Raw genomic sequence first — 13151 nt, forward strand, 5'->3', positions numbered from 1 at the left:
ATACGTTCAGAATACATTTCATCGGCCGTAGATGCAACACTAGAAAAACCTTATTTCCTACATTGCTTGAAAGTAATGGTAGGAGAATAAACCCCCATATCATATAGGGCCTTGGAAGGCCTCACTGGCCGTTTGCCTCTGGATAATGTTGTACGGTGTTGAACCACGATACACATAGTGTCATAGCTCCTGAATCAACAATAAAAATAGTGTTGGCCCGGTAATGCAAACATTATTGATTAACCTGCGTGCGTGCGTGCGTGCGTGCGTGCGTGCGTGCGTGCGTGCGTGCGTGCGTGCTATAGCTCATCCATGTCTCTTGTAGGGCTGGGATGGGTACTCGGGTACTCTAATCCGGGTCGGGTATAGCTGGAATCGAGTACTATTTATAGGAATCGAGTACCCGGAAAACGAGAAGGGCACATAATAACGTGTCCTTCATTATTGACGTAACACACATTTGCATCATTGGTATTGTCCGATTAATGGAGGTCATTATTAACGACTGTATATATGTGAGCATGAGCAGTGTGGAGTCAAGTTACAGGAACAGCGGTAACGAAAAGTCTTGTGTTTTAACGAGGAATGCATGTGATGGTGTTACTCTCTATATTTGTTAAATACGCGTAAATTAAGTAGCCTACGTTCAGTTTGATTGTGTACATTTCCGGGTACTCGATTCCGATTCGGGTAAGTACATGCGGGTACTCGATTCCATTTTTACTTACCCGCCCCAGCCCTAGTCTCTTGTTATAAACCAACATTGGCTCCGGTTGTTTCAATGGTGGCGTCACTCTTATCGAGAAATAAATACATCCAGTGCTGTCTTTAATTTTCCGTAATTTCACCTAAAAGATCTTCCTCCCTACCTCCCTCCCTCCTCTCTCTCTCTTTCTTTCTCTCTCTCTCTCTCTCTCTCTCTCTCTCTCTCTCTCTCTCTCTCTCTCTCTCTCTCTCTCTTTCTCTCTCTCTCTCTCTCTCTCTCTTTCTTTCCTCTCTCTCTCTCTCTCTCTCTCTTTCTCTCTCTCTCTCTCTCTCTCTCTCTCTCTCTCTCTTTCTCTCTCTCTCTCTCTCTCTCTCTCCCTCCCTCCCTCCCTCCCTCCCCTCCTCCCTCCTCCCTCCCTCCCTCCTCCCTCCCTCCTCCCTCCCTCCCTCTTATTTCTGGTGTCCCCGCCGTAAGCGGTGTGAAAACCATACTCACTTCACTCACTCACTCCAGCATTTCAGATGAACTCTGACGCTGACGCACGCACGCACGCACGCACGCACGCACGCACAAATTATGAAGGGTCCCTGAGGAAACATTTAAGAGAAGTGCTACAGCTATTCCACATTGCCTCTCCTTTCGACGATAAAACATTAACGAAACACTGTTGAAATTCTTTCAAACATTGTATGAACGGAGGTGTTGAATAAAGCTCGTATCTCACGGGTGGTAAGGCACAATGGCCGCTAGACTCCGGATAATGTTGGACAACGTCGGACATGCTATGTACACTGTGTCACTATAACAAACAGCTACATGAAGATGACTGGAAATTATACACTGTGGCTGTACTTGTTGTTGGTCGGTAAGGCTCTCTCTCACTTGGTTGACGTCATCGTGAACCATTTACATACATTGATGCTGATGATGCTGATGGCTGTAATGTCTGATGCTGGCTCCTATTTTGACAGACCGCCGCAATACAGCAAGAATATTGCTGAGTGTGGCGTTAAACAACAACAACCAAACACAACTATCAACCACAGGTGTTTTTACGGACTCTTTAAGTGATGGAAGCGGCAGACAAATCACTGAAAAGTAGCCGTTCGCTTGAATCATTTACCAGAGGCTTAAATACTGAATTAACTTGTGTGCAGCAACTAGGAGCTAGCAGTGTTGGCTACTTTTTAGGGATCTGTTTCACGTTAGAAAACGCTGTTCAAAGTTTTTTCTACATTGTATTAATGGAGGTGGAATGAAGCTCTCATATCTCACGGGCAGGATGGCAGTATAGCTGCTTGGCTCCGGACAATGTTGCACAATGATGGCCAACAGACAAACATACACGAATATTGTATTACATTTACATTCACATTATCACATTGATCGACAGCCGACAAAATTGGTTGGTTGCATGGATAGATGGATGGATGGATGGATGGATGGATGGATGGTGGTTTTTATCTACGTGTGCTGTGCTGTGCTGTGCTGACTACAGGTTGTGAGATGGTTGTCATATTGCTGACTACAGGTTGTAAGTTGGTTGTCATATAACTGACTACAGGTTGTGAGATGGCTGCCATATTACTGACTACAAGTTGTAAGATGGCTGCCATATTGCTGACAACAGGTTGTAAGATGACTGCCATATTGCTGACTATAGGTTGTGAGATGGCTGTCATATTGCTGACAACAGGTTGTAAGTTGGCCGCCATATTGCTGACTACATGTTGTGAGATGGCTGCCATATTGCTGACTACGGGTTTGAGAGATGGTTGCCATATTGCATGACTGCAGGAACTGTGGGATGAAAGTTGTCTGACTATGGATGCCATGGCTGCCATGTTGACTACAGAGGTTGTGAGATGGCTGCCCATATTGCTGACTACAGGTTGTGAGATGGCTGCTCATCATATTCATATTGCCTGACTACAGGTTGTGAGATGGCTGTCATATTGCCGACTACATTGGTTGTTGAGATGGCTGTCATATTGCCGACTACAGGTTGTACCAGGATGGTCTGCCATATTGCTGACTACAGGTTGTGAGATGGCTGCCATATTGCTGACTGCAAGTTGTGAGATGGCTGCCATATTGCCGACTACAGGTTGTGAGATGGCTGCCATATTGCTGACTACAGGTTGTGAGATGGCTGCCATATTGCTGACTACAGGTTGTGAGATGGCTGTCATATTGCCATATTGACTACAGGTTGTGAGATGGCTGCCATATTGCCCACTACAGGCTGTGAGATAGGCCATATTGCTGACTGTGAGATGGCTGCCATATTACCGACACTACATATTGAGTTGTGAGATGAGATGGCTGCCATATTGCCGACTACAGAGTTGAGATGGATGTCATATTGCTGACTGCAGGTTGTGAGATGGCTGCCATATTGCTGACTACAGGTTGTGAGATGGCTGCCATATTGCCGACTACAGGTTATTGAGATGGCATATTGTCATATTGCCGACTACAGGTTATTGAGATGACCGTCATATTGCCGAGGTTGTGACATGGATGTCATGTGCTGAATATGACTTGTGACATGGGTTGTGAGCTATAGGTTGTGACATGGATCATATTGCCGACTACAGGTGCTAGGTTGTGAGATGCTGTCATGACTGCAGGTTGTCAGGATGACTGCCATATTGTCTACTACAGGCTATTACAAATGGCTGCCATATTGCTGACTACAGGTGGCTGTGCCGACCGGTTGGTGAGATGGCTGATGTCACCAAGTTGTGAGATTATTGCTGTGATGTCATATTTGTTGTTAGCATTGTTGTAGATGGTTGTCAGACAATGTCATATTGCTGACTGACTATGGGTTGTGAGAGATGGCTGTCGCCATTGCTACGTCATATTAGTGACTACAGGTTGTGAGATGGCTGTCATATTGCCTGATTACAGGTTGTGAGATGGCTGCCATATTGACCTGACTGCGGGTTGTGGGATGACTGCCATCATTTTGATCGACTACAGGTTGTGAGATGGCTGTCATATTGCCGACTACAGGTTGTGTGAGATGGCTGTCATATTGCTGACTACAGGTTGTGAGATGGCTGCCCATATTGCCGACTACAGGTTGTGAGATTGTCATATTGCTGACTACAGGTTGTGAGATGGCTGTCATATTTACAGGTTGTGATGCATTGTCACATTCACACTGTAGGTTGCTGCCCCACAAATTGAATATTGTTCAAACAGGTTGCTGTGGGGTAGGGACTAATAACATACCTCATGTTGTATACATGTATGTATGCATGGTGTGTTCATGTGCATGTTTATGGGCCTGCACGTGCATAATATTGTGGGCTCGCGTGTGCGCACACACAAGAGACTCCGTATCTTCACATAAACAGTCAGAAATCTGAAAAATCCTTTCTGGATTGATTCTTTCAATGCTTTTTATGATTTTTCAAGTAAAATTAAACCTGATAATTTTGAAGATTTCTTGTCTGATCATATATTTTATCATAGCAATATTGTTATTGATAAGAAAACTATATTTTATTAAGTGTGGTTTCAAAGGGGTATCTCTCAAATTTGTGATCTTGTTGATGAAAATGGCAGTTATCTGTCTCTGGTTGATTTTAATGAAAGGTATCAACTGAATGTATATTTTTAGAATACTATGGTGTCATTAGCTCTATAAGAAAATATTTTGCTGGCTTGTCAATTATGAAAGAAAACACTGGACAATGTTCAGGAATTACACCAATTACTCGGTTGTTACTTTCAATTAATGAAGGCTCCAAAGCCTATCACTATATCCTCTGTTCTTTCAATAGGACACCAAGAGCACAGTTAAAGTGACAAGAGGATTGTCAGTGTGGTCTTGACTGGAACTGTATTTTCCTAAAATTGTTTAAATCAACACAAGACACCAAAATTGAGATGGTTCCAGTACAGGATACTCCATACAATTTTAACTACCAATACATTTCTTAAAAAAGTTAAAATAAAAGATTCTGACTAATGTTCATTCTGTAATAAAGAAACGGAATCTATTTGTCACTTGTTATGGGAATGTAAATTTGTGCAAACCTTTTGGTCAAATTTTTTATCATGGTTAACAGAAGGTTGTGACCACATCCATGATCTCAATCTCACTATGGAACTGATAAGTTTTGGCTGTAAGAAAAATGTTTTTACTGACTCTGTTTTTGACTTGTTCATATTATTGGGAAAATATTATTTGTACAAATGCAAGCTCAATTCTGTTAAACCAAATATTGCTCAGTTCAGAAGTGAGTTGAGATTGAAATATTGTATTGAAAAATGTAGTTTCTTTAACAAAAGCTGTAACGCCGAATTTTATTCGAAATGACTCTTACATCATGGCTTATTCAAAGACGACTGAATTTATTATATTATTAATATGCTTGATAATTAAAAATAATCTTGTGTCTGTGTGAATGTTGAGTGAATGGATTGTCTTGTTTGTAAAAATGTCCACCTGTATCCCATTACATTGCTGTATATCTTCAGACTGAACTGTCCCCTGGATGCTTAGTTTTGACTGTAACAGGGATTTAGAAATAAAATTTAAATTACAAAAAGCGAAAACAAAACATTCGAGCAATATCACGGTTGGGGACACAAGAGATGGGCTTCTCACATTGTACCAATGAGTGTTTGTGTGTATGTGTGTGAGGTGGTGGTGGAGTTATCGATCCCGGGTTTTGGGAGTGATGTGACGAGCGAACGCTTTAACCATTAGACTACCCCATCGTCCCTAGGGATTAAGTAAGACAGCATGAGGGTATGTTTTAAGGGATAACAACAGCAACCACAACGGATATAGGTAATAATGCACTAACAATAGGAGGAAGCTGACTGTTTCAGAGGCGGAACTAAGTTTACATGATAGCAATCATTCATACAATCAGTCCGGAGCTATGTCGAACACGTTTCCTGTCAATTGTTTTCTTTATCCAATCAGGAAATGTGACACAGACGGAACCAATATACGTTTTCAGCTATGAATGCAAGATAAGCGAAGTAAACCGAATACTAATGCACAAAATAATCTGGTTGTTTTCGTAGAGGTAAACTTTTCTAATCCCTGTACCTTGAAAGGAGTGATACCCGTTAAGGTCCGGGTTAGAATTGGTCTTCAGAAACCCATGCTTGTCGTATTAGGCGACTAACGGAATCGGGTTGACAGGCTCGCTGACTTGGTTGACACATGTCATCGTGTCCCAATTGCGTAGAACGTTGCTCATGATGTTGATCACTGGATTGTCTGGTCCAGCCTCGATTATTTACAGACCGCCGCCATACAGCTGGAATATTGCTGAGTGCGGCGTTAAACAACAAACCAACCAACCAAAGGAGTGAGTAACATATACTGCTCACACAAAAAAGTTAAGCAACACAAATTCGTAGACTCATTACATTTTCATTTATTGAAATAGCAAATCATTGAATAATGCAATAGAAAGGTGAAACATATGTACACACGACTGACAAAATGAAATGAAATGGTATTGAAGAATAATAGACTTACAAGTCATCAAAAGCATGTGGCCGAGAAACAGTCGTGCAAAACGTGCTGCATTGATGGAGCAAAATGTTAACATTAAGGTTCAAGTCAGTTTTGGACAGTGAAGCAGTGTTCAGTAACGCGTATGATCACCATGAGCACAAATGGAAGCTTCTACACGTCTTTGCATTGACCAAATGAGCCTTTAAAGTTGGTGTTGTTGAATGTTCTGCCATTCTCTTTGCAACGCCTGGTTAAGGTCATCCAGAGTGAACATGGAGACCGTAAACACGACTTCCAATAATGTCCCAAGCATGTTCAATAGGATTAAGATCAAGTGAACTTGCAGGCCAGTCCATATGTGTGATGTTGATCTAAACAACATCGTTAACAACTCTTTCTCAGGCATTATCATCCATGGAGGGGCATTATAAACCATGGACGAGCATTATCATCCATGGAGGGGCATTATCATCCATAAAAATGAAGTTAGGACCCGCTTGTTGTGCCAGAGGAATGATTACAGGTAGGTTTACACCGATCAGGGTTCATGTGTCAAGAGCGGAGCACATTCATACCACACATTTTGCATGTTGTTTCTGAGGGTGGTTGTGTGGGGTGATGTTGTCAATATTATCAGATAAATCAATTTGACAGTCACTAAAGGTTATGTATTCTTCGAATAACACTTTCAGTAACACGTCGGCAAACATCGCTATCGAGATTGGTAAAGATATAACACTGAAAATACTTGTTGCTTATTTTTTTGTGAGGAGTATATTTCAGCTATATGATACTGTGTCGGCTTATGGGCGGTGGGATTGAAGCGTTCGCTCTTCACGAACGGTTCTCGGGTTCGATTCCCCACATGGGTACATTGTGTGAAACCCATTTCTGGTATCCCCCGTCGTGATATTGCTGGAATATTGCTAAACGCGTCGCAAAACTGAACTCACTCACTCACTCATGTTATAGTGAGGGAATGAGTTTAGTTTTACGCCGCACTCAGCAATATTCCAGCTATATGGTGGCGGTATGTAAATAATCGAGTCTGGACCAGACAATCCAGTCATAAACAGCATGAGCATCGATCTGCGCAATTGTGAACCGATGACATGTGTCAACCAAGTCAGCGAGCCTGACCCCCCGATCCCGTTAGTCGCCTCTTACGACAAGCATGGGTTACTGAAGATCAATATTCTAACCCAGACCATCACGGGTCCACTCATGTTATAGAAAAGCGCGAAGTGATTCAGGTCTGAGATGTTCACCACTACGAACACTTGTCGATGCTGACAAACCCAAAGACAAAATCAAGGCGTACCAGGATTTATAGTCTGTCTCAGTCCCTGAACCACATTATTTTCCCTACAGCCTAACCTTGCCTGTAGTGCTCAAGCCCTAAACGAAGCAAGTCTAGATTTCCCCAGGTTCTGAATCTCTGGTCTCCCTAGGGCTCCTTTTCAATTTAAATGGGCTTGTTTGTTACTATCAAAATTATATATATTCAGAGACTAAGCGTTAGTCTACAGGATTTCTAACATCCAACGCCTTGTCCTCCTATTGGTAACATGTCCCCTTAAATCTTAGAGAATTCGATCGCATACATACATACATACATACATACATATACGTACATACATACATACATACATACATACATACATACATACATACATACATACATACATACATACATACATACATACATACATACATACATACATACATACATACATACATACATACATACATACATACATACATACATACATACATACATACATACATACATACATACATACATACATACATACATACATACATACATACATACATACATACATACATACATACATACATACTAACATTTGTATAGCGCCGATATCCAGCTCAGCTCAGCTGCTCAAAGGCGCTTTGTTTTTCCCTCGTTCACTGGATGTCAATCTCAACGGCACATCGTATTGTCAATCTCAACTCCCTGGGGAGCATACAACTCTTGCAGCCACAAGGCGCACCGAGTTAGTGTGGCATTCCCATCCTTACGAGGTACCCATTTACAGCTGGGTGGACTGGGACACATAGTCACAGTACTTTGTCCCATGTACGTTTACTGTGTTTGCACGTATTCTGTACCCTGGTCATATACCAACTGGGTGTTTGCACGTATTCATGTGGCCACCATCTGGTCAGGTATACCAACGGATCACTAGTGGGCTTTAGCCAGTTTTTACCGCGCACTTGTGAGGTTGAGAAAAATCAGCCCAAACATGTACACTTTCTTCTTATGACAATTGGAGGAGCACGACAACAACTGTTTGAGTCCGCACCCAACAATAGTTCAGCTATATCACGGCGGTCAGTAATAATCGAGTCTGAAACACACAATCCAATGATCAACAGCACAGCATTGGGTGTGATATTATGATCGATCAACCAAGTCCAGCACCTCAACCGTTCCCGTTAGTCGCCTCTTACTGAGCATGGGTTACTGAAGATCAATTCTAACCCGGATCTTCACGGGTCCAAAAGCAATAACATTCTGGTATATCCACACAAAGGGAAAAGACTTCACGCTGCATGGAGTGAAATAAAAGCAAATATTTCATGATAGCAGGAGGGTAAAAATATCAGTAAAGTTAAGTTATAGATTGTGGGATGGGTTTTCAGTCAACTTTTAAATGAATCACTTTTAGATTATCTGGTAAAAAAGATTCCTTTGAGCGTGAAAGGCAAAATACTGATAAACATTATATGAAATGATCACTGAAAATGGGTCATGACACCAGGTGTACTCAATATAGACAGCGACCAGGTTATAAGTTCAAACACCAAGAAATGGTGAAAAGTTAATGTGAAGACATTCAAGTGTTTAAAATACAAATATATAAATAATAATATAAACACTAAACATAGCAGTAACATCAAGAGAAAACAAAATGACTGTGCATAATGAAACAAGAAGATACAATGTGTCAATTTTGGAGGAAATATCCCCCCGAAAAGGCCCTAAAACAAACAAAAACAACAAACAACCAAAAAAACACCAACAACCCCCAACAAAACAACCCCAAACAAAAAACCAAAAACAAAAACAATACAAAAACAAACAAAGAACAAAAAACAAAACAAAAATTACATGCAGCATGCAGCGCTTTGAGTATGCAAAGGCTTGTGGGAATGATTATGGGGAAGCGTCCAGGTTATATTCGTAAGCCCAAACAACAAGAAATGGTGGAAACAGATAAAACATTTTAAAGATATTCATGTGTTTAAAACACAAATAAATAAAGTATAATGTAAACATTAAACATAACAATAACATCAAGAGAAAACAAAATGCTGTACCAAACTGAAATCCCAAGCCTGTATTCCAGGTGAGTGAGTGAGTTTAGTTTTAAGCCGCACTCAGCAATATTCCTGCTATATGGCAGCGGTCTGTCAATAATCGCGTCTGGACCAGTCAATCCGGTGATCAACAGCATGACCATTGATCTACGCAACTGGGAACCGATGACATGTGTCAGCCAAGTCAGCGAGCCTGACCACCCGATCCCGTTAGTCGCCTCTTACGACAAGCATGGTTACTGAAGAGCGATACTAGACCGCATCTTCAGGGTCTCATTAGCCCAGAGAATATAACGTAATTGACAGGCTTGACGAAGTGTCCTGATACAGAGGCTCATCAAAATAAACAAATGTCGCTACTGACAACCACTTATCAAATGTTGCCGCAGTATTGGTAAATATACATACTGACCAGTAAAAGAAACGCAAGTTTCGAAAAAAATGAAATCTCATAAAAGTAAGCGTTCATGTTTATGTCTTCTATAAAAAAACTTGACCAAAAACAGAGTTGTGTTTCTTTTGCTGTTCAGTATATTTCTGTTGAAAGACTAAATAGACGCCGACAGAGCCGTCAATTCATTAGGAGACAATCGTTCCCTTGTATATTCATCCTCAGTACTAACTACCCTTATTTCACTAAACTGTGATCAAACATGGCCGAGTCATGGCAATAACTACGTTTTTGTTTCAATATAGTTGTCACGTTCATACATGTTTTTAGGCCTCTTTCATATAATACAACACTGACATCATGCCCATTCAGAAGAAATATCTGCTACATGAACATTGCAAAACAGAAGAAAACATTTTTTTATTTATGAACAGTGCCAAATAGTAATGATCGCAGGTAGCACCATACACAAATACATGCAAAACCACGTCAAGTGTTCACCAGAACAAACACGGATATATCTCGTGCAAGGTAAAACAGGGAAATCTTACATTCGTGTAACCTTGCTGCCATACTCCTGGTGGAACTTGAATATACTATAATATTCCCGGAGATGTGAAATAAAATCCCAATGTTAAAGATTAAAGTCGATTAGTTGTATATTATTCATATTTTGTTTTGAAACTCGTAGCGATTTATAATTATATTTCCTAAAAATGTCGGAAAGCGCACGTACAATCTCCAAAACAAGCCCGCAGGATCGTGAGAAACGCATTCAATTAGAGAACCGTAATGTAAACAAACACACGTGTGTATCTGAATCTCTCAGGTCATTATCATTATTAAAAACTTCTCATTAGGCAACACTATTGTGTTAGCTATGTTCTTTGTACTGTCTGTATGACGATATATATTTTTCATGATTTTTTTAAACAATCACAAAATGCCATAAACGATTTTAGTACTCCGGATTATTTTTAACAAAGCACCGCAATCATTACTCGCGTTCTGATTATCGCACATACCATACGGAAAGTTACGGAAAGGGACGACTGGTGACGAATGTGCTGCAATATCAAATATACGTCGACAAAGCGTTGCAAACAACACACGTGTTTACAATAAAGCATGGTAACTATTTTCAATTTTGAGCAAATGTCGGTATATCCATGTATTTTCCACGCGGAAAAATGAAATTTGAAGCATTACTGTAAAAATGCGTTGCATTGTCAGGCCAGAAGTTATTTTATGTTAGTTCCGTGTAAACTTCCTCGCTTTGTTCACCCTGAGCGACTTCGTCGACGTCAGGCACTGTGAAGTAAGATGGTGTAGGAATGTCATCACCTTGAGCGACTTCGAATTCGTCGTAGTAAGTAGGTGAGGGAATGTCATCACCTGGTTTTGCATTTTCCTTAACTGGCAACATCTTCCTGCGTCTACAAGAACAAACGCTTTCATCAGAAGCAATATAAATATTGAGAAATACATCGACAGTTGCTGAAAACCAATTTTAAAATTTAACCCGGATCTTCACAGGAGACAAGCATGGGTTGCTGTACCAATTCTAACCCGGATATTCTAACCCAATGACATCGCCCCATAGTGAAACTCACCCACTCACACGTTAAAAGAATGTCACAACATAGAAGGAATGGTCAACTCATGAAAACTTACATGTAGAGTACATATGTCATAAAGGCGACCAGGAGAGCCACAATGACAATTCCACAGACTACACCCACGATCATAGCAGTGTTGGTCGGGTTGACAGCTGAAAAATATATTTGACTTTAATATATATATATATATATATATATATGACTTCGTTAGTTAGTGGTCTATACATACTGCAGACGAAGGTGTTTCTCCACCGTCTTGAGGTGGGGTAGCCTAGTGGTTTAGGCGTTACACCGAAGATCTGGGTTCGATTCCCCACATGTTGACAACGTGTGAAGCCTACTTCTGGTGTCTCCGCCGTGATGTTGCTGGAATATTGCTAAAAGCGGCCTAAAACTAGACTCATTCACTCAATTATTCATTCATTCCACAGCCACGATATATTTCTCCTTTAATCAACATTAACGTGTTTGCAACTGTTATATCTGACACTTTTGTACTGGAGAAAAGAAATAGAATATTCATTCACACAGTCGTGGAGGTCTTCTTTGTGGAAACTTTTAAACAGACTTATACCTCTCTTACTCAGAAGTATCAAGAATGATCTGCTTTTAACTGAAATTTCTTGTGATGGTGGAATGGGTTTTGGCACTTTTATCAACAAGGCCTGATTGTTGAAACCTTGAGCGTAAAGATTAACTGTAAGGAAAACATGGCTTTTAATTTATAGAGAACAACAATCACATCATGGTGAGTGAGTATGGTTTTACACCGCTTTTAACATTATTCCACGACATGAACACTGACATGGGCACATTCACACGCTGTACTCATGTGGGGAAGCGAACTCGGTTCTTCGGCGTGACGAGCAAACGCTTTAACCGCTAGGCCACCTTACCACTTCAAGTACAACAGAACACCAGCATTGTTGAAACATTAAATATCAAAGACGCCTGAGTATTGTATAGTCTGTGAAGTATGATTTGGAGAAAACTACACAACCAACCTTTGGTATTTGCGATATCACGGCTCCTATACAGGACAACAATGTTTAAATTGCTATGCAATTAAACACGTGGGTTATTTTAGCAAGAAATGAAAAGAAAGACGAACTGGTCAATGTATTGATTAAAAACTTATATACACCTTGATAGAGACTCGAACTATTTGTAGTCGACGTCTTTTCAGTCCCATTCGGCGTAGAGGTCTCTGGGCGATCATATCAGACGAAACGTTTTCAATGAATGTGTAGAGAATTGATACAAGCATGGTAATATATAACAGTACGGACATTTAAACACACATATTAACGATCGACAGAGTGCTTGTTACATGTTATGTGTTTGCTTTTGGCTTCTAGTGTTTTGCACCCGTGAAGTTCCGGGTTAGAATTGATCTTCAGTAACCCTTGCTTGTCGTAAGATCCGACTAGCGGGATCAGGTGGTCAGGCTCGCTGACTTGGTTGACACATGTCATCGTATCCCAGTTGCGTAGATCGATGCCCATGTTGTTGATTACTGGATTGTCTGGTCCAGACTCGAATGCGTACGATGAGTTTGCTTGACGCAGCACACAGCATTATTCCAGTTATATT

At 40.8% G+C, this 13151-nt stretch overlaps 1 long non-coding RNA gene across 1 annotated transcript; it reads right to left on the minus strand.

The window, feature by feature from the left end:
* Positions 1-10758: 10758 nt before the first annotated feature.
* LOC124282137 lies at positions 10759-12761 on the minus strand. The gene is made up of 3 exons (XR_006900069.1): positions 12703-12761; positions 11614-11710; positions 10759-11375 (listed from the first exon to the last, which is right to left on the minus strand). It is a non-coding gene; the product is annotated as an uncharacterized LOC124282137 (long non-coding RNA).
* Positions 12762-13151: the final 390 nt, after the last annotated feature.

Source organism: Haliotis rubra, unplaced genomic scaffold (assembly GCF_003918875.1).
Source record: "Haliotis rubra isolate DU_JTF1 unplaced genomic scaffold, ASM391887v1 Scf1085, whole genome shotgun sequence".
Taxonomy (NCBI): domain Eukaryota; kingdom Metazoa; phylum Mollusca; class Gastropoda; order Lepetellida; family Haliotidae; genus Haliotis; species Haliotis rubra.